The sequence below is a fragment of the Choloepus didactylus genome, chromosome 3 (genome assembly GCF_015220235.1).
Source record: "Choloepus didactylus isolate mChoDid1 chromosome 3, mChoDid1.pri, whole genome shotgun sequence".
Taxonomy (NCBI): domain Eukaryota; kingdom Metazoa; phylum Chordata; class Mammalia; order Pilosa; family Megalonychidae; genus Choloepus; species Choloepus didactylus.
In genome coordinates this window covers 18,127,802-18,148,182 of record NC_051309.1, presented here as the reverse complement: position 1 = coordinate 18,148,182, position 20,381 = coordinate 18,127,802, and the positions used below count along the sequence as shown (strand labels likewise).

The 20,381-nt window shown below is 33.9% G+C and overlaps 1 protein-coding gene across 17 annotated transcripts in view; it reads left to right on the top strand.

The window, feature by feature from the left end:
• The window catches only part of LCORL (ligand dependent nuclear receptor corepressor like), a 209,241-nt gene that overhangs the window by 120,397 nt on the left and 68,463 nt on the right, over positions 1 to 20,381 (top strand). The gene's annotated exons all lie outside the window — the stretch shown is intronic.

The window sequence follows — 20,381 nt, the reverse complement described above, 5'->3', positions numbered from 1 at the left end:
AGCATCTTCTTTCTTTTTCAGCTTCCTTTGGCTTCCAGCTTCTGGCTGTACCCTGTGGCTTCTCTTTTCTGTGTCCAATTTCCTTTGCTTATCAGGACTTTAGCTATATTGGATTAAGGCTCATCCTGATTAAATTGTGCTACACCTTAACTGAAGTAACCTCATAAAAAGGTCCTGTTTACAATGGATTCACACCCACAGGAATAGATTAAAATTAAGAATGTGTTTTACTGAGGTACATAACTCCAAGCCACCACACCTCCTTTTGGAATGATATATTTTGTAGCTAATATTAGTTGTCTCTAATGCACTTTTTCTCAGAACCATCACATTATTCACTAATGAATAAATAGAATCTCAAAGCATGTCTTAACATCAAAACTAAGCATTACAAATAGTATAATGCATCCTGTGATTCCTCATTCTGAAAGATCTCTGGTGCCACCTACTGAATGGTGTTTTAAGGAAGAAAAAATTTTGAAATCATATTGTAGATTTTTTACATAATCAGTCCAATTTTTTTACTTTAATTGTTGCCACAGGCTTTTCACACCTTATTTAACATATCTTTGTCTTCACCTAGGAATTAAGTAGTAAAGGATCAGCAAGTTGTATGGCCTGCTATTCTATTATGTTTACCAACTCACCTAAATATATGTTGTATTACAGCACCTTTTTCCTTTTCAAAATATTCTCTTTAATGTGTCCCTTATAATAAGTCTAAAAATGTTTGAGTCTTAAATGTTCCAAAGAGAAAATAAAGAGGTGCTTTTTATCAGTATTGGGAACCCTGGCCCAAGGAGAGCTTGATTATGGGAATTTAGCTGTGTCTCCCCTTGTCCTGTGAGGATTAAACACTAAGTCTTTGGTAATTGTCTTGAGATTATAACAGCGCTGAAAAATGACTAGTTCTTTTGCTTGTGATTCTACATTTAGACTCTTAAAATTTTTCCTTGGGATTAAAGCTGCTCAGAAGAGTCTTGTAGAGTTTAAGTGCCTCACTGTATCGTTAGGCTTTAAAAGGTTATTGAAGGTAAATTTAATAAGTCACTATAGTATCTTTAAATTGACTAAAGAGACAATTCTGAATCTTTACATAAATTATAGCTTTAAAAATTAAGGTGTATGGATACTTTCCTTGTTAAATGAATTGCTAGTTAAAGAAAGTGGTCTGTTTTAAAAATTTATATGATTAATTAATTACAAGTGCTCTTTGATACGACAGGAAACTTTATAATTCTAAGGGAAGACTTTGGTTTCTGGAAATATGACAGATGAGCCATTTGAAACCCTCTCATTAAAGAAACAACAAGAAGTGTGAGGTTAAAAAGCAAAAGAAAACTTTAAAAATTAACAGAATAACAAAATATATCTGCATCAAAAAGGTGAAAATCTCTCCTGGTAATATTTAGCTCCTGGCCACCTCTTACAGCATTTAGAAATCTGAATTTACAGTAATTCATAAGTTGAGAATTTAAATTTAAAATCAACTTGGGCTGACTACTCCTTCAGGTGCCTGGCACAGCATATCTAAGACTTAAGCCTCAAAGAAATCCCACATATAAAGTTCTAAAAAGAAGTTCTCAGCACCCCTTCCTCCTGGTAAATAAATAAATCACAAAACACAAGCAGACAAGGCACAATGTACAAGAGTTGGCAGAAATCATAAAGAATAGGACCAAACCTTCAAAGACTTTGGATTTTGTCATTCCGGTGTATACAGTATAAAATGAATATGTTTTAATATGTTTAAAGAAATAAAAATTTAAAACATGAGTAAGGAGCTAGAGACTGTCAAAACTACCAAAATGTAAGAAAAATAACCAAATAGAACTTCTAAAAATAAATGTTATTATAATGGAAATTTAGAATTTAATAAAATTATTAAATAGTCAGTTACATGTTGTCTTAATGTGACAAGATGCTATGACAAATACCACACTCTGGGTTGGCTTAACTACAAGAAATTATTGGTTCACAGTTTGGAAGAGTGGATGTCCAAACTTTAGGTGTCAGCAAAGCCATGCTTTCTCCCCAAAGTTTGTAGCATTCTGATGCTGGCTTGATGCAATCTTTGAGGTTCCTTGGCTTGTATCTCTGCCTCCAGTGACATGGCAGTCTCTCATTCTCCTTGTGTCTGCTCTTCCAATTTCTTCTGATTTCCGACTTCTTCCTGCGTGGCCTTCTCTGACTTTCTGCATCTGGTTTCTTTTCAGGGATTGATATGGATTAAAATCAACCCTGATTCATTAGGCCACACTTTGCCTAATAGTAACGTCTTCAAAAGGTCCTATTGATAAATGGGTACACACCGAGAGGAATGTGAATTATGATGAAGAACATGTCTTTTGAGGGGGCACGTAATGCGATAACATAGTGGGGGGACTTGATCTTGAAGATCTGAAGAAGCCATAGAAAGTGCTGTAAAGAGATGAAAAATGTGAAAGATTCTGAGATAAGGAGGATAGAGTGAAATGAAGTGATGTGTGTCTAATTAGAGTTTAAGAGATTATAAATAGAATTTGAAAGTGTTCAGAAATAAATTTATTTCTTGAAAGACCTTCTATTACAGCATAAAATTCTAGGTTGTCAGTCCCTTTCAGCATACTGGGTTCCATTTTTGCTGTTGAGAAGTCAGTTCCTAGTCTAATTGTTCCACTGTAGGTAATTAGTCTTTTATTTCAGATATAGTAACTGAAAATTTTCCAGAGTTTATGAAATATGTGAATTATTGTATTTAGGGATCCTAATATTACCCAGCAGGATGGATAAAATAAATCCCTACCTAGACTTTTTTGCAAAAGACCAAAGAGAAAAGAGAAAGAGGAGATTTTGGGAAGAGCCAGAAATAAAAGACTGATTGCCTACAGTGGAACAATTAGACTAGGAACTGACTTCTCAACAGCAAAAATGGAACCCAGTATGCTGAAAGGGACTGACACCTAGAATTTTATGCTGTAATAGAAGGTCTTTCAAGAAATAAATCTATTTGTAGAATAAAAAGCAAGAAACAACAGAGACTTAACCTAAAGCAGATTTTCCCTTTAAAAAACAAAATAAGCCTCGGGGTTTATAGTTGAGGAAGAAAGAAAACAGTCCCAGAAAATCTGTCATATAAGAAAGATCAGTCATAAGGGAAAGTTGAAAATTTGGGGGTAAATTTAAAGAAATACTGATAATCTAAATAATAAAACTAGTATTAATTTTCTTAGGTTAAGAAAAAGGCTGTAATATCCAACAACAAAAGCATGTAAGCCTGGAAGGGTGTGACTGGAGTTAAAGCACTGTACAGAACTTTCAATAGGGCAAAAATATTAATTTCACCTTTGATAAGGAAAGACAGGCATGTGGAGGTGTCAGGGCTAAGTAATAAAATAGTAGATCTAGAATATTAGTACTAAAAAAGTAAAAGTACAGAAAATTTTTTTGCAGATAAAAACATGGGACATATACAAAGCAAAAAAAAAAAAAAAAAAGAAATAATAAAATAAGGTAAATAGGAATAAATGGAAATTTTGGTTACCTAAATAGATATGACCTGAACTCTCCAATTAAGACACAGATTATCAGACAGAAAAAAATTGTCAAAATCTACTTGTTTGGTCTTTATAAAAGATTCCTTGAAAAGGTTAAAGGCTGGGGAAAAAATATACTCTAGTTAAAGACTGACAAAAAAAATGTGGGAACAACAACATATTAACATCAGGCATAATATACTTGGTAGAAACAAAAAGAATCTTAGAGATTAAAAGGATTTTTATATCATGTGAAAAGGTACTGTTCACTAGAAATCCATGACACAACAATTCTGAATGTGTCTGAGTAACGTAATGTGTCTGAGTAACATAATGTGTCAAATGTACAAGAAGAGATTACCTTTTTTGTTGATAAATCAAGCAGACCTACAATTAATAAGGGTAATATTGTGACTTCCTTGCTGCTATGACAAATGTACCACACGATGGGTTGGCTTAACAGCAAGAATGTTTTGGCTCATGGTTTCAGAGGCTAGAAGGTTTGCTTCGTCCAGGGGGTGGTAGCCTTTGTGCTGACTGGCATTCCTTGGTTTCCTTGGCCTTCCCATCATATTGCTACACCTTCTCCTTTCTTTTCTGGGTTCCCTTGACTTCCAGTTTCTGGTTCCTCCCTGTGGCTTTCTCTCCATAGAGCCTCTAGTAATAGGATTAAGGCCCAACCTCATTCAGTTGGACCACACCTTAATTTAAAATAACATCTTCAAAAGGTCCTATTTACAATGGATGCATACCCACAGGAATGGATTAAGGTTAAAATCATGTTTTTTTCCTGGGGTACTTAATTCAATCTACTATAGATAACTAAGATTTGAATGGCATACTTAACAAGCATGATCTAATGGGCATACATGGAATGCTGAACCCAACTATTTTAGAATTCATATTCTTTTCAAGTACACTGGAAAAAAATTACTAAAATTAACTGCATTCTCGGCCGTGAAGAAGTTATCAACAAGTAAAAACTGGTTTGATATTAAACTGCAGTTCAATTAAGATAGAAATCAGTAACAAAAAGATAACTTTAAATATATAAATATATGTATATGGAAATTTTTTATGACGGTTTGAAGTAATTCATAAGATAAAGAACTCATAAAGATAATTAAAATAAATTTAGGACTGAGTGAAAATAAAAATACAACATTTTAAAATTTATTGAATAAGCTGATGTGATAGAAGGAAATTTATAGCCTTAAATGTTTATATTGGAAAGAAAATATAGAAAATTTAATGAGCCAAGCATCTAATCTAAGGAGCTTGAAAAAAAAAAAATTTAATACCAAGTAAGTAGAAGGAAGGCAAACAAAAGATAGGAACAAAGTGTAGTGAAATAGAAGGCAAAGATAAAATAGAGAAAATTGACAAGGTCAGAGCTAGATTTTTAGAAGACAACTAGTAAAATCAAAATGTCACGATATGCTGGATTCTAAAATTTTACATTCTAAAATCCTAGGAATTTTTCCAGTACCTGTTTTTTTCTTTTCCTTCTACTTTTTTCCTTTTAGCTTCATGCTGCTTCGTCTTTAAGTCTGATAGCCATTTCCTAATTAAATAACCGTCTGTAAAATGCTTCAAAGATTTTGTTCATTTTTTTTAAGCTTTTTGTATAGAGAGACCAAAATTATTGTCTTTGATTCTTTCTCTGGTAGAGATTTTTAGAAAATAGCTATATTGTATAAAAATTAAATAGTCTTCACTTTTTGAGGACTCTGTGACAGGCAGTGGGTATGCACCCTATATACCTGAATTCATTTAATCCTTGAAGCAACTCTTTTAGACAGTTTTATTATAACCACTTTACAGATAAAGAAATTGTGGCTTACAGAGTAACTTGTCCAAAGTTAAACAGCTTGGGATCGACAGAGATGGCATTTGAAACTAGGTATGTCTGACTCCAAAGATGTACTTCCAATGACTCTTTTTTTTCTCGTATAGTATTTTGGGGGGGGGGGGGGGGGGGGGCGGATTAGATTCAGTACAGTAGAAGTTCTCCAGGTGAGGCCCACAGAACCCTGGAGTCCCCGAAACTCTTTCGAGGAGTCTACAAGGTCAAAACTATTTCCATTCTAATACTAAGATGTTAATAGCCACTTTAACTATGTTGATATTTGCACTGATGTTACCAAAGCTATGTTGGTTAAAATTATTGACACACTTGCATGAAATAAGGCAGTGGCAATAAACTGTATGACTGATCATAGTGTTCTTCACCTCTACATACCTTGTAAAAGGGCCATTAACACTTAAGAATTCCCTTGTTTAGTGTATACGTGAATTATAGTGTATGTTCAAGGATGTGTGCAGCTAGCTCTCATATGTTCAGAAGACAGAGCAACAGATGATTGATGATAGGGAGGGAGGGAGGGAGGGAAAGAAATAGCGATGTGACAGCATGTTAAGGTTGGTGGATTGAGCTATCGGGGGAGGGGGGTCAGGGTAGGATGGAATTCTTTGTATGGGGTTAGTATTGTTTTTGCAACTGTTCCTATAACTTTGAGTTTATTTCAAAATAAAAGAAAAGAAAAGAATTCCCTTGTTGAAGGAGTAAATGTATTTAATTTTATTAAATTTGAACCTGGAGATGAACTCTTTTTTTTTTCTCCTCAGGGGGGCTCTGCATATTCTTTTTCCTTGTTTTTTATTTTTTTAATTAACTCTTTTTTTTAAAATTAACTGTATAAAATTTTTAAAAAAAAAAAAACGTACAATAAAAGAACATTTCAAACAGACCAGAACAAGGGAGTAAGAAAAAGACAACTAACCTAAGATAACTACTTTACTTCCAACATGTTCCTACTCTACCCCAAGAAAATAACCTAATATAGCAACATTTATGTGAACTTGTTCCTACTATACCCATCAGAAGTTAACAGACTAGAGTCATTCCTGGGTATTCCCAGAACATTAAATTTACTCACGATAGCTTGTCTGTTCTTATTGGATTATCAGTCCCTCTTCCTTAATTGCTCTCTAACACTAGTTCCCCTACATTCTATATTATAAGCCATTCATTTTACATTTTTCAATGTTCATATTAGTGGTAGCATATAATATTTCTCTTTTTGTGCCTGGCTTATTTCGCTCAGCATTATGTCTTCAAGGTTCATCCATGTTGCCATATGTTTCATGACATCATTCCTTCTTACAGCTGTGTAGTATTCCATCATGTGTATATACCATATTTTATTTATCCATTCACCTGTTGAAGGATATTTGGGTTGTTTCCATCTCTTGGCAATTGTGAATAATGCTGCTGTGAACATTGGCGTGCAGATAACTGTTCGTGTCACTGCTTTCTGATCTTCCGGGTATATACCGAGAAGTGCAATTGCTGGATCAAAGGGTAACTCTATATCTAGTTTTCTAAGGAACTTCCAGAGTGGCTGAACCATTATACAGTCCAGCCAACAATGAATAAGAGTTTCAATTTTTCCACATGCTCTCCGGCATTTGTAGTTTCCTGTTTGTTTAATAGCAGCCATTCTGAATGTTGTGAGATGGTATCTCATTGTGGTCTTAATTTGCATCTCTCTAACAGCTAGTGAAGCTGAACATTTTTTCATGTGTTTCTTGGCCATTTGTATTTCCTCTTCAGAGAACTGTCTTTTCATATCTTTTGCCCATTTTATAATTGGGCTGTCTGTAATCTTGTCATTGAGTTGTAGGATTTCTTTATATATGCAAGATATCAGTCTTTTGTCACATACATGGTTTCCAAAAATTTTTCCCATTGAGTTGGCTGCCTCTTCACCTTTTTGACAAATTCCTTTGAGGTACAGAAACTTCTAAGCTTGAGGATTTCCCATTTATCTGTTTTTTTTTCTTTTATTGCTTGTGCTTTGGGTGTAAAGTCTAGGAAGTGGCCTCCTAATACAAGGTCTTGAAGATGTTTCCCTACATTATCTTCTAGGAGTTTTATGGTACTTTCTTTTATATTGAGATCTGTGATCCATTTTGAGTTAATTTTTGTGTAGGGTGTGAGGTAGGGGTCCTCTTTCATTCTTTTGGATATGGATATCCAACTCTCCCAGCCCCATTTGTTGAAAAGACTGTTATGACCCAGTTCAGTGACTTTGGGGGACTTATCAAAGATCAGTCGGCCATAGATCTGGGGGTCTGTCTGCGAATTCTCAATTCGATTCCATTGATCAATACGTCTGTCTTTGTGCCAGTACTATGCTGTTTTGACAACTGTGGCTTTATAATAAGCTTCAAAGTCAGGGAGTGTAAGTCTTCCCACTTCGTTTTTCTTTGGAGATGAACTTTTAAAAATGTTCTGTACAATGAAATGGGAAATACTCATAAAATACTTCTGCACAAAAAGAAAAAGTACTATGTGATTTTTTGAATTGTGAGCGGAAGTATACATTTTTTTCATAAATGACATTTTTACTGGAATGTATGACAGATAAGCTATTCAGACTTGGGTATTTGCAGTCATTTTTCAAAAATGAATGAGGTGATCTTGTGTCTTCAAGGAAAACAACTGACGTCAGTGATAAAATTCAAGTTTTCAAGAAAAATTTAGAATTTTGGAAGACATATCTGCCACCATGAGCTTGACAGCTTTCCAGTACATAAGAACTTTACAATAAAATTGTGGTGATGTTAATGGATATTATTTTTGTTGTTGTGAAATCAAATGTATGTGTTAACTTTAGGAAAATTTGTATGTTTCAGTGAACCAGTATTTTCCAAATGACCAGTACATAATGTTAGAAAATAATACATGTATAGAAGATCCATTGAACTTCTAGGACAGACAGAAGATTTTAATGTAGCAGAATATGAAAAGTTCACTGATAAGGTTTCAGATTCCACACTGGAACTAATATTTAAGAAACCGCTACTTGTTTAGTTTCGATGTAGTATCAAAGAATAGCTTTGTGTACTAGAAAAGACTATTAAAACATGCCTCCATTTCGAACCACAGTCTTTTGAGATGCAGGATTTTCATCATATACTTCAGCTAAAACAAGGTATCAAACAGATTGAATGCAGAAGTGGATGCGAGAATCTAGCTGTCTTCATTAAGCCAAAATTTAAATAAATCTGTAAGGTTATTAAACAGTGTCACTTAACTTGCTAAATTCTCTTTTTGGACAATATAGTTATTTTTCATAAAAAATGTGTTATTGCTATTTTAAGTGACTATATAAATATTTTTAAAATTGTGTACTTTTAATAAAACAGAGAATAATGAAAATTTCAAATTGCAGGATAATAGGGAAATAAAAACATTCAGCAGCTCCAGAAGAGTCATTTGGAGAGATGGTGCAGAAAAGAGGAGAGGGGATTTAATATTTAGGGATTGTATAACACATTTTAATAGCCCCCAGGGGGAAATACATAGTTATACATTAAATGGGAAAATACCGAAATCAGAGCACTAGAGTCTACGTAATATAAAAGAAGGGGATGAAAGAGTTCAGGACCACAGTTGGCAATCTTGGCAAGTCACCACTTCTCAGGGAAAAAGGAGTGATTTATAAGCATTGTTGATTGGAAGCTTTATAATGAATGGAAGGAAGAATTTAAGGGTCCTGCAGAAATAAAACAGAATCACAAAATCAGCACACCAACCTTTACCTCCTCTCTACCATGAAAATAGTACTGCTGGTTTAAGAAACCACACATTGGTACACCAGTATAAGAAGGTTCTAATGAACCAAATCGTTTTTTAATACAATAGTTGTCTACTATGTATTAACAGTAATTGTCACCTAGGGAAATAAAAAATTCCAAAATGAACAGAGCATGGGACATAAAAAATAGAAAATGAGAGGCAAAGCATTCTCAACTTATGAAAATTCTCTCTCAAGAAAAAACTTGACAAAAAAAACCATATCATAACATTCCAAAGTGACTTATTTAGCCTTAAAAGAACTATTTTGTAGACATAAAATACCTTATATCAAATTCTAAAAAGAAATTCAGAAAAGAAATGGACAAAGAAATTGAGGCAAACTCAGGAAAAAAAAATTGGTGGTGGTGGTGGGAGGTGTGTGGGTACAAAATCATCTTAGAAATGGAGGCTCAATTACAGGGTACCCAGAGGAAAACTGAAAATGTAATAAGGGACTTTGAGGAAAGGCATGAAAAAGACCAAGAGAATGAAGATGAAATGAGAAAATAAAAAGAAATTGATAGCTGTAAATAATAGAGGAAAAATCCAACAGATGTATAATTGGAGCCCAAAGAGGAAACCAAAATAGTGGAACAAAATTTATATTTATAATTATAATTCAAAAATATTTTCCAGAAATAAAATATTTGAAATGATGTAGGCTACTGTTTACCTGGGATAACTGACCCAGAATAGTGAACTTTGAGGGATATCCTGGTAAAGTTCTGATAATTTAAAAATAGAAATACCTTCTGGGTCTCTAGACAGAAAGACTGAATCACAAAGAATGAAAATTATATTTATTCATACTCCTCACAATGAAATTTAAAGCAAGACAACACTGGAGCAATGTTTTTTAAAAAAACTCAAGGATGGACAATGTGAGCCAAGGTTTTTGTATGCAGCCAAGTTGTGTTTTGGATATCAGGGTTGTAGAAAACAGTATTAAATGTGCAAGAACTCAAGAAATACTATACTCACAAGCCCTACCTGAGTTGTATACTAGAGCAGTGATGGGCAAACTTTTTCTTTAAGGGGCTAGATACTAAGTATTGTAGTTTTTGTGGCCTACACAGTCTCTGTTGCAACTGCTTACTTAGCTCTGCTATTGTAGTACAAAAAAGCATCCACAGAAAATAACATAAATGAATGCATGAGGCTGTGTTCTAATAAAACTCATAGTGGGCCAAATTTGATTTGCAGAGTGTAGTTTGCCAACCATTGTACTAGAGGACAAGCTTCTGCAATAAATGGCAGGAGTGATTGGTGGTTATGAAGTGTTTGTAAATATATATATATATATATATTTTAATTTAAAGAAGGAGTAGGTTGTGAGCATTGGCTACATTTAAGGCCAAAGCAAAATCTGGGAAAATAGAGAGAAAAGTAGAATAAGAAGTTCTTTGACTGTCACATAAGTATTCTGTGGGCATCAGAGCTATCTTTTAAAGCTTGTACTACCAAATAATAGCCTAAGTAAGGAAAAGGGGGGCAGAAGCCTTCAAAGATGGTGTTTTAAGAAAAAAGTAGTCAATAGAAATACAAACTATTTCAAATAATAATAAATGTAAAAAGCAAAGAAAATAGACCACATGGAGAAAGAAACAATAAATAGAAGATAACTGTAAGTTGAAACTAAAATATCAGTCATAAAAATTTTAAATAGACTTAACTTACCTAATAAAAAGTTTTCCACAGTGGTTCAAAAAGCAAGGCACAACTTCAATGCTGAATATACATGAGGCATACCTAAAAGAAAATAATTCATAATGCAAAGAGTAAAGCAACAAAGATACAGTAGGTAAATAGAAACAAAAAGAAGCAGGGATTGTAATCCTTGTGTCAGTCAGAGTTAAATTTAGGCCAAAAAGTATTTAAAAGCAACAAAGAAAGACACTTTGAAATGTGAAAGTCCATAACTCACAGTGTGTAGGTATAACAAGAGCAGTTATGTAACAAACACAGTAATCACCTTTATAAAGAAAAAACTATGGAAAATCCTGGGAGAAGGACAAACTCCCCAGTAAATTAATTTATCACTCTCAGTTTAAGACAGGTGAATTGGATACAGAATAAGCAAGGATGTAGAATATCTAAGCAAAAAAATAAGGAATATTTTATGGACATAAATTGAAAACGCTATCCCCAAATAATATAGAATATACTTTCTTCAGTGAATGTGTGACATTCGCAAGTTTTATATGTTATATATATTAAATCACAAAGAAATCCTGAATAAATTCTATAATGTAGAAACAATACAAAAAAATTTCTGATCATAGTGCTGGAATAAAGTTGTAAATGATTTTTTAAAAAAATGTAAGGCGTATCCAACTGAAATGTAAAATAACTCTATTAAACAAGTTTGGGGTGAAAGAGAGAAACAGAATTGCAGAATTTTTAAATAATACTGATAATGAAAAATCAGCATGTGAGAATCGAGGGGAGAGAGAAGGAAACCAGCAGGATGATGAAGTAAGAAGCTCCAAATGCATACTCCGCTCACCCTGCCCGAAATGAAACCACGGAACATCAAAAAGCAAGCAGATCCCTGGCAGTGTGACTCTTGGGGATGAGACTGGCCCTGGCATCGTGGGATTGATAATGCCATCTTGACCAAAAAGGGGAAAAGAAATGAAACAAAATAAAGTTTCAGTGGCTAAGAGATTTCAAATAGTGCTGAGAGGTAGGTCTGGAAGTTACTATTATCAAGTTTCAGCCAAATACTGTGATTTGCCACAGTATGCCTAGCCCCAACAAACAGTATTCCTGAAAACTCTGAAGAATAACCTGGGTTCTAAGACTGTATAAAAGCTCTACTTTTTAAGTTTGTTTTTACAGAAACTTAAAGCCTCCAGGTTGTTCCTATGTCAGATAAATCCTGAAACCCAGAGGTCCTAGTCTCTCCAAGTACATCAACCAGTTTCATTCTTCTGCCCTGTAATGTCAATACCCTTTTTCAGCACAAAGAAGTCAGAATGATCCTTGCCTAGATATCCCTGAAGATTGAGAGAAAATGAGGGGACAGTATTACAATGGAGAAGTTAGGATTTAACAAATGACGATGACTACTGACTCATATAGATTTCTTTTCAGTTTCTAGTGTCTTAGAGTAGTCAGAAGGGAATACCTGAAATTGTTTAATCCAGTAGCCTTGATCGTTGATAATGATTGTATATAGCCTTTATTTTGTGACTGTGTGATTGTAAAAACCTTGTGACTGACATCCCCTTTATTCAGTGTATGGGTAGATGAATAATACAATAAAGATATGCATGGGTTAAAAAAAAAAAAGAAAGAAAGAAACTGTCAGAGTCTGCTTTTCCAGAACTCTGTAATAGAGGTAAACAACAACCAAGTGAAAGCTGAATCAAGAAAAGGCAGCCTAAAAATGGTAGAAAAGCCACACCCTCTCCCAGTTGGCTCACATCTGTGGGACTGCAATCTTCATTCCTAGTGAGAAACTCTGGTATCTGGTTATGGAGGGAACAGAGCACACCTGATATGCCCATTTGGTGTGTTTTTATGTCTATTCCAACCCATCTGGTGGCTCTCTGAAAGACTGACTCAGAATGCTCCTTTGTTTTGCCTAACTCCGAACTCACTTAGGGTAGACGAGTGGTATGAAGTGAGCACAGAGCTGAGCAAACCTCAGCTGCCTGGGGCAAATGATTTCAGCTGAGACACACAATAGAGCCTCTGGAGCCCCGGAGGAGAAGCTGGGGAGAGAGTCTTTTGTGGAGGGGGATGTCAGTTAGTACCCCTAGGAATATTTGTGCATATTGGAGAATTGAAATTTACTGTGCATGCCCAGGCAAGATGCATGCTCAGAAAGACCTAAGAAGACCCTAAATATACACTTCAGGCAAATCTGTGGGCTAAGAGTTGAAGAAAGGCTCAACAGGCGCCTTACAGTACAGCCTTCAACAACTAAAAATAAAATTAAAAAAAAAAAAAAAATCCTAGGGAATAGGAAGAATCTGATTTCCAGAGTTAGCACATCAAAATTTCAAGTTTCCAGATTTCAACAAAAAATTGCAAGGCATAATAAGAAACAGGAGGAAATGACCTATTCAGAGGAACAAGATAAAGTGACAGAAACTGTCCCCGAGGATACACAGACTTTGATTTGGAATTGTAATTGTCACCTCTCCTAAATACAGTCAAGAAGCTGAAGGAAAATATGGACAAAGAACTATAGGAAATAAGGAAAACCATACATAAACATAAGGAGGAATTCAATAGAGATAGAAATTTTAAAAAGGAATCAAGAGCATACTTGTTCAAAAGCAAATATGAAGAGGCAGAAGAAGGAATCAGTGAACTTGAAAATAGAGCAATTGAAATTATTCAGTCTGAGACGCAGAATGACTCTTTGCGGGACACCATGAAGTGTACCAACATGTGCATTATGAGAGAACCAGAAGGAGAAGAGAAAGAGCTGAAGTGCTGAAAGAAAAAAAAACAAAAAAGTATCAACCAAGAATTCCATATCTAGTAAAACTGACCTTCAAAAAAGAGGGAGAAATCAAGACATTCCCAGATAAAGAAAAGCTATGGGATTTGGTTACCACTAGACCTACCGTACAATGCATGTTAATACTTCAGAATGAAAGGAAAGGACACTAGACAGTAAATTGAGGCCATATGGAGAAATAAAGATCCATGATAAAGGTAACTACAAGGATGAATATACATGCCACTATTATTATATTCTTGGTTTGTAACTTTTTCCCTACATGATAAAAAATACAAATGTGTAAAAAAGATCATAAATCTGTTATTGGGCACACAAAGTATAAAGATGTAATCTGACAAGAACAAAATAAAGGAAGTGAAACAGACAGGTAAATGAGCTGATTTCATACACTATTAAAGTTAAGTTGGTATCAATTCAAATTAGATTATTTGAAATGTTAAATGTAAATCCCATGATAGCCACAAAGAAAATATCTAAAAAGTATAAAGAGAAGGAAATGCGAAGGGAATCAAAATAATTCACCACTTTCAGTGATGCATGAAATATCCAGATAGAAATTTTTTTAAAAAAAAATTTCATTTACAATAGTATCTAACAAATAAAATACCTAGGGATAGATATATAACAAGCAGGTGAAAGGCTTGTCGTACACTGAAAACTCCAAAAACTGCTGAAAGAAATTAAAGAAGACCTTAAATAAATGAGTTGGAAGACTAAAATCTAAGACTACAGTACTAATCAAAGAGATCTACAGTTTCAGCACAGTCCCAATCAAAGTTCCAGCACCCTTTTTTTGTATAAATGGAAAAGCCACTCCTCTATTTCATATGTAATCACAAGGGGCCCCTAATAGCCAAAACAATCTTGAAAAAGAAAAAAATTGGAGATCTCAAGCTTCTCTGATTTCAAAAATTTTTGCGTACAAAGCCACAGTATTCAGAATAGTGGGGTACTGGCATAAGGATAGACATAATAGACCAATGGAATAGAATTGGCAGTCCAGAAATGAACCCACACTTCTATGGCCAGCTAATTTTCACAAGTGTGCCAAATACATTAAATGGGAACAGGATAGTTTCTTCACCAAAGGATGCTGAGAAAACTGGATGTCCATGTACAAAAAAATGAAAATGAAACCCTATCTTGTATCCTATACAAAAATTAATTCAAAATGGATCAAGGACCTGAACATAAGAGCAAAAACCATAAAACCCTTAAAAGAAAGCGTAGAGGAAAACTTTCATAACCTTGGATTTGGCACTGGTTTCTTAGATATTTCACTTAAAGCACAAACAACAAAAGAAAACAGGTAAACTGGGCTTCATCAAAATTAACATTTTTGTGCATTAAAGGATATTATAAATGAAAAGACAACCTACAGAATGGGAGAAAATAGTGCGAAAGATAAGAGTTTAATATCTAGAATATATGAAGAACTGATACAACTCTACAACAGAAAGACAGTCCAATTTAAAAACAGGCAAAGACTTGAATAAATATTTTTCCAGAGATATATAAGTAGTCAATCAGCACATGAAAAGTTGCTCAACATTGTTAATCATTAGGGAAATATGGGGAAAAAAAACCCATAATGAGATACCACTTCACACCCACTAGGATGACTATTCAAAAATGGGGAAAATACAAGTGTTGTTGAAGATGCAGAGAGATTCGAACCCTTGTACATTGTTGGCAATGTAAAATAGTGCGGACACCATGGGAAAATAGTTTAGCGGTTCCTCAAAAAGTTAAACATAGAGTTACCAAATGACCTGGGAATTCCACTCCTTATGTATCTAAAAAAATTGAAAACAGGAACTTCAACAGATAATTTGTATACCAGTGTTCATAGCATTATTCACAGTGGCCAAAAGATGGAAACAACCCAAGTGCCCAATCGACAGATGAAAGGAGAAACAAATTATAATACCTACCTACAATGGAATATTATTCAATCATAAAAATCATAAATGGGGAGCAGTTGCTCAATATGTACAGAATTTTTAACTGGGTTGAATTTACATGAATGGAAATTAATAGAAGTGATGGTAGCACATTATTGTGAGTACAGTTAACAGCACTGACTTGTGTGTGAATGTGATAGGGGAAGTGTAGAGTCACATATGTTGCCAGAAGGAAAGTCAGAGGTTAAAACATGGGACTGTGTAAATCAGTAAATCTTGTGGTGGACAATGACAATGGTTAACAGTAAAAATATTAAAAATTTCTTCCGTGAATTAGAATAAATGTACAAAACTATTAGAAGGAGTTAATAATACAGTGGCATATGAAGAAAAAATGCACCTATTGCAAACTACAGACTATAGTTAGCAGTAATATCTCAATATTCTTTCATCATCAGTAACAAATGTACTTCACCAATGCTAGGGGTCATTGATAGGACGGGACAAGGGGTATGGGATATTTTGGGCTCCCTCTCTCTCTCTTTCTCTCTCTTTTGGAGTGATGAAAATGTTCTAAAATTGATTATGGTGATGAAGGTACAACTATGTGATGATTCTGTGAGCCATCAATTACATACTTTGGATGGATTTTGTGGTGTGTGAATGTATATCAATAAAATGTAATTAAAAAAGAAAAAAACGAAATGAGGTTCTGATACATGCTACAACATGGATGAACCTTGAAATTATTGTATTGTGCATAATAATAAACCAGTCATAAAATGACAAATATTGTATTTTTCCACTTATTTATCTTGCATAAGCAAATTCATAGCTACAAGAAGGATGATAGAGGATACCAGGGGGCCAGGGATGAGGGGAAATGGGAAGTATTTATACACAGTTTCTGTTTCCGGTGATGAAAAAGTTTTGATGATGGTAGTAATGATTGCATAACATTGTGAACATTGTGAAGTGTACACTTAACAGTGGTTAAAATGGGAAATTATGTTTTACATATTTATGTATGTTACCAAAAGAAGAGAAAATAATCTAGAGGATATAATTAAAGCAGTGATCAGAGGAAGATTAACAGCCTTGTATCTTTACATTAATAAAAATTAAAGAATGAGAATAAATGAATTAAATTCTTACCTCAAAAATGCTAGGGAAAAAAACACAACAAAACAATGAAAATTAAACCCAAGGAAGGAAATACTAAAGTTTAAAATAAAAATTGAGATAGAAGGTGGAAAAAAAATAGGACTAAAAAATAAAATAGAAAAACATGCTGGATTGGAGGAAAAGTCAACAAAATAGGAGCTAACCTAATCAAGTGGGTAAATGAAAGAAAGCACAAATACAGAAAACATGACAGGAAAATTACCATTGAAACAGAATTTTTAAAATCATAAGATTATGTTTGGCACAAATTAAATGCAATGTATAAATTCCTAGGAAAATCTTATTTACCAAAATTGTTCTAGAAGAGATAGAAAGATTAAACAGAGCATTTCTCTAGAAGGAATAAAGATTTCAAGAAAGTGCAACAAAAGCATCAAGCCCAGAAGGTTTCAAAGGGATATTTAATCTTCAAGCAGGTATTTCCCTATGCTCCATAAATTTCCTAGAGCATAGAAAAACATCAGTATGATACTTATCTAGATAAAAATCCTATAAAGATAGTACACATACACACACAAAAAAAAGAACTATAGAAAAATCTTACTTGCATCAATACCCAAATATTAAAATATTAAAAAGAATTACACATCAATTAAGTTAATACTTCACTAGCAAGTACAATTTATTCCAGTAATGCAAGAATATTCTGTTTTAAGGAACCAATTGATGTAAATCACCTGTTGCTCTGTGTATCAATAAAAAAATTCTGTTCCTCTCCATTGATGTTGAAAAGATCTTTGACAAAATGGTAAAAATAATAAAATAGAAATTGATGTATACTTCTTAACGTGGTAAAACCTGAATTAACCTAGTTTTAAATCCAACATGATACTTGTGGAAACCCTGTCAGCATCCTGCCAAAATGAAAACAAGACAAGAGTGCCCTTTTCTCAGCTGCTGTTTAACATTGTATTGGAGGTTTTGGTCAGTGCAATTAGACAAGAAGAAACTGTTTTAGATATATAAGAATTGGAAAAGAAGAAATAAAACTAGTTCCATTTGCAGATGATAATAGAAACACAGGAGAAGTGATTATAAAACTAACTCAAACAACAAAATAATTTAATATGGTGTCAGGATATAAAATGAACAACCAATAAGTTTCCTGTACACACAATCAGATAATATAATGCCATTGACAGTAGAAATAGAAGGATAAAATAGAATAAATAAGCAAGAAGTTTCAATTCTCCATAAGTTAATTATACATTTAATATAGTCTCTTTAAAAATACTGTAAGTTTTTTTCTGGAGCAAGCATATGGAAAAACATAAGCAAGAATCTAGCTAGGAAAACCCTGGACAAAAAAGAGCAGTGAGGGAGTAGTGACCCTTCCAGATATTAAAATATACCATAACACTTCCATAATTAAAATTATGATACTGGCATCTGAATAGGCAATATATTCATTGAGAAATACACTCATATCCCAGAGAAATTTATATATGATGCAAGTGATATTTCAAATCACTGGAGAAAAACTTGAATTTTTATTAATTGGTTTTGGGATTACTGGAAAGCCAACTCAATAAAATTAGATTCATACCTTACATGTACACCAGAATAAATTCCAATTAATCATAAATATTTTAAAATAAAAATACTAGACAAAAATATTAATATTCTTTTATAACCTGGATGTAGAGCATATATGACTTTAAATCCAGTTGCAATAAAATGAAATACTGACTACATTTTAAAGATTTGGTTACATAAAAATTTTGTCTGGGAAAAATGACCAAACTTCAAAGACAAATGACAAACTAGGAGAAAATACTTGCAATTTATATTACAAATAAAGAGTTGAAAATACTTGCAATTTATATTACAAATAAAGAGTTAACGTCATTATATATATATATGGTATGCATCAAAAATGAGGGGAGAGAGAAAGGCCAACTTCTGTTGGGTCAGTGGTGTGAAAGACCCTCAGTGGAGCATCTTCGAAGCCACCCAGCTGGTTGTGCGCCCGGCAGCTGGGCCAAGCTCCCTCAGGTGTCCTCCGATTGGTCCGGCTGGATCCAGGCACCACCTAGGGCGCAGACTGGGCTGGACCCCGCTTTGTAAGCAGCTGGTGTCATGAGGCACCTGCCCTACTTCTGCTGCTGCCCGGTGGTGTGGAGCTTCAGTCTTGGTTCCAAGCCGCTGGACACCCCAACAGCTGACTTTCCTGAATAAGTAGTAGATAATTTTCCAGCCGATACATTCGCTCGCATTTATTAGGTCGGGCCACTGTTGGAAGTGGAGATATCCACAAGATAGTGGTGAGCATAGGAGGGAACCCATGCTACGAGACACAAAACAGTCCATGGAAATTGACATTATGCATACCTTCAAAGAGGGCTTCTGTGGGGAAATGCTCAACATGGCCATCCTTGGCTACCTCAGACCAGAAAAGAACTTTGATTCTTTAGAGTCACTTATTTCAGCAACTCAAGGTGATATTGAGAAAGCTATGAAAGGACTAGAATTATCAGAACATATGAAACTTAAGACAATTGCTTTCACTTTCCTGAAAACAAAGTAATGAATGGCCACTGCTGAAAAATCTTATTTATTCTTTCACTGTTTTCTGGTATTTAACAGCTCATAATTTCACAGTCTCATGTTGGCTATGTTTTAAAGATAATTTTCCTATAGCTTTGAATTAAACAGTACAATGAATTATTATGTTTATGGTTCAACTGTTAAACCCATTATGGCACAGTACTAAAAAGATTTCTTTTAAAAATCAAGATTCTTTTTTATGTTATATATTGATTAAAACTCTTTCAAAGCTTTCTAAAATGTACCACTTAGAAAGGTCTTAAGTTTCTTATTATGTGTGGATGAAAGGCATATCACTAGTTTGAGATGAGACATATGATTCTCTTGGTAAAATACCAGTGTGTATGTATGTACTTGTATGTAGCATGTGCTGCTAAACAGAACAGGCTTGTAGAAGTAAATGCATTGAACAGCTTTGGTAATATATTATAAACCTAAGAGGGAAAATCCAGACATGTATTTTTGATAATTGTGCATTGACTTTTTTTCACATTAATATATTTTATTATAGACATGAAGACTTGTGAAATTTCATTTCAATCATTTCTTTCATGAGGTGGAATCATTGTACTCTGTTCCCATTTTTACGTAGACCTGCCTCACTTCTAAATGGTCTTGACTTCCTCCTTCCACTGTTTTTTTTGTTTGTATTTTAAGACAAAGACAAATGAGTGTTTTTCAAATCTGTAGTTCTCATTTTTGTGTTGGATAATACTTTTCCCCTTTTTAAGAAGAGATATTCCTGTTCTTCAACATTTTTCTTGATTGGTTCTTTTTTCCTTTAAACAATTGTCAGTGTTGAGTTTTTGTTTTGTTTTTTTTCCATTTAGATGAGCTTACAGCTGTACACTTACAAGAGATTGAATCTGTCTTTACCATTCCATCCTTTCACTATACGAACAGTGATGGTCATGCATGTCTGGATTTCACTTTTAGGGGAAAAAAAAAAAACTTCTTTAGGTTTCAAGATTTAATTGAACAAATAGCAGTTCATTTATATATGCCAGTTTCTTAAAGAACAGAAAATCCTTGGGATTCCCCTTCCCTGAAAATATTTAAGAGCCAATTCAACTTGGAAAGAGCTTGAAAGTTATTTACTTTTC